This window comes from Dendrobium catenatum, unplaced genomic scaffold, assembly GCF_001605985.2.
Source record: "Dendrobium catenatum unplaced genomic scaffold, ASM160598v2 fragScaff_scaffold_659, whole genome shotgun sequence".
NCBI classification, from domain to species: Eukaryota; Viridiplantae; Streptophyta; class Magnoliopsida; order Asparagales; family Orchidaceae; genus Dendrobium; species Dendrobium catenatum.
This window is the reverse complement of record NW_021319121.1, coordinates 51754-55136: the sequence shown is the minus strand read 5'-3', so window position 1 is coordinate 55136 and position 3383 is coordinate 51754.

Below are 3383 nucleotides of genomic sequence, written 5' to 3'. Positions count from 1 at the left end.
TTTTTGTGATGCAGTTATGGCATCAATACCAATATACCATTGCTGACTTGCTGTTAAGTGTTATTGTATTAACTGTTAAGTAGTTTTTTGAGATGCACTTTACTGTGATGCAGTTTACTGTTAAGTGTTATTGTGTTAAGTAGTTTTTTTTTATTTTTTTGTGATGTCTTCTTATATTTCTGATAGATGGAGGGCTCTAATACCGTTGCTGATGATGTTTTTATTAATGAAATTGAAGAAGTTGGGCCATCTATAAATGTGGTAGAGTTAGAGCCTTGTAACATTGAAAGTAATGAAGGAGGAGGTGAAGTTGCTAATGTTAGGAAGCGGAGAAGAATGACATCTGTTGTTTGGGGTTACTATGAGATGTTGCCTAAGCCAAAAGATGGTAAGCAAAGGTGTAAATGCAAGAAATGTGGTGTGACATATTTCTGTGATAGCAAAAATGGCACTGCAAATCTAAGAAGACACTTGGAAAATTGTAAATGATGGAAACTATAGAATTGATTTTATTTCAGGTCATTGCAGATTTGAAGCTAGTATTTCGAGGAGACGACTCAGACGAGGGGAGCAATTTGGATGTTCAAATATTGGAAATCTTTAAAATTGAATTGAGTTTGTAATTTGGTAACTAAAACAAATGTGTAAATGATGTTTGTAATTCGAGTATTGGATAATTTGTAAATTATTATTTCTCTAAATGTATAATTGCTGCTTTGCAGTTTTTCACTTTTTTGTTTGCACTTTACCTTTTTTTTTCCTGAAATTAGAATTAAAATTACTGTATAAACGGATAACCGGGTCGGGTCGGGTTGACCCGAACCCGAGACGGGTCGGTTCCGGGTTTCGAAAACCGACCCGTTTATAAACCCGGGTCGGGTTGACCCGAACCCGAATAAATCCGGGTCAGTTACGGGTCGGGTCGGGTTCGACCCGTAACCCGAAATTGACAGGTCTAGATCCAGTTTTCAAAACAATGGAATTTACGTCATAAATATTTGATAAATTATATCTCGATTAGCTATGACATTTAGGGGCTATTTGATTAGAAGTAAAATTAATGTAAAGTAAAGTAAATTCAGAAGTTTTAAGAAGTTTAGTACTTGGTTGATGAAAAAAAATTGTTGAGAAGGTTGTTGTAAAGTAAAAGTTGTCGTCCGGTCGCCCACCATTAGCAGCCACTGCCAACCCACATAGGTTGTCGCCATCGGCCGCCAACCGCCACCATCGCTGGCCACACCACCACAGTTTCCCTCCAACGATTCTCTATCGGCCACAGCCTACCACTCCGATCACAACTTTTTTATATTTTACATTGAATTTATTTTTGTTCAAATCAAATAAAAAATAAAGTCATACATTCTTTTTGCACTTTTCTAAACAACTTCAAAAATATTCAATTTATATCACATTCTTTTTATATTATATTATTCTTTTAGGCAATAAAATAATCCCTATAAGCTGGCAAAGTCATACGAAATTCATACTTGACTGGTCAATCAAAAGTATTAGCTTATAAAAAACTTTTATTTTATTTTATTAGAACTTTCATCTAATCATCATTTACAGCTTCGGTAGGTTTTCAACGGTCCTATTATTAATTACGTCAATCCTTTCATTATTCTTATACCGTTAGTTATAACCATTTGACGGAGTAGACGAAATATTATTGCAGTTGTTGGATGACGTCATTTTTGAACTGCAAAAAATTTGTATTAGGTAAAAATAAAATTTTGATTTTAAAGTAATTAAATTTAGATAATACAAATTATTTATATGTTATATCTATTTTAAAATTAATTTAAATTTTTTTAAACTATCTTAATTAAAATTTGATGAAATTTAATCGGGAAACGCTGGCGTAGGTGGTAGCTTTTTTCATTTTAAATATGAGGAAAGGAGAATCTCTTAGTCCACATCATCGCGAGTAATAAATTATCAAATTTATTGTAATTATCATATTCGAAAAATGATTGAGGCATCAAAATTATTAAAGTTTTATATCATGATGACAATGTAATGTAAATACAATAATATACATTTTTAAAAGTGGGCTCAAATTGTGTACTCTGATTTCAATAAAATTATAGCCAAATTGTTATTTTGATTAAGTCTAACCAGTCAGCACACAGAGTGATCAAATTCAGATTCATATGAGTTCAGATTAAATACTTGAAATATAATTAAAATTTATAAGACATTAATTTGGAGATAAATAAATTTCTAAATCTGGCATGCTTACAGAGAAATCAAGCACCCAATGACATGAATCCAACAAGATCAATATCATTTGATTTTAATATCATTAAGGCGCATAAAACATGAAATATGATCAAAAGAATCTATAGAGGTCACTTGATAAAATGCTTCAAATTTTAGCTATATTTATAGATAATGTCATTCTCAAATATTATAAATAGACACCAACTATGTACATGTAGTAGGGCTACTATAATCGAGCAACGATAAACAACTACAGTCAAACAACTGTCCTCTAACCATCATTATTCAACTATAGGCCTACGACCATCACTCAATTATCTTGGGTCCTATGATCATTATCGTCCAACTATAGTCGTCTGATCATTGTTGTCCAACTATGACCCCCTCTGAATACCTTTACTTGACTAAAATCCTCCAATGATCATTGCCAACTAAAAAACCTCCATTATCACTATAATACAATGAATAATGAATACTTGCTAGCCCATATGGTCTACTACACTTAGTTAGACCTATTGTTCAAGACAAACAATCTAATTATGATGTTTTTATTATTATTATTATTATTTTTTTTTTAAGGTTAAGGAGTCAATTTCGATAGTAAAATAGTCCAATAAAGCATCTACATTAAAATTTAAATAATTTTGACAAGTTAGGAGAAATATTTTTAAGTGATTTTCTTTCTCCAATTGATATGCTATCTTTAAGGATGGCTAAAATTGCATTTCAGGAGACTTTACTAGGTTAACATCCCCAATGATAGGTCCACATTAATATCCAAGAAGCGATTTTGCCTCAAGTTTTTTTCAAAATTATAATTTTATATTGTGTATAAAAAAATAGATATATATTTTGGATAATGTAGACTCATCCCAAAAGAGGATGACAATTGCTACATTATCAAAAATTGACTAAATCAAACTCGAATCTTGATTCATGTATGACTTATAAACTTTTGAACTCAATTTGAGGGCCAATCTGTAATATCAAAAATCTGCTCCAGGATCGTACAGGACGATCTGGATCGTCTTGGGACGATCAGTGGAAAGTTTGCTCCAGAATGTGCCCAGATTTGCTCCAGGTGATTTTCTGTACATATCGTCCAGGCCGATTTGGACATCGTCCAGGCCGATCGGCACTGTAGAAAATATCGGCCTGAG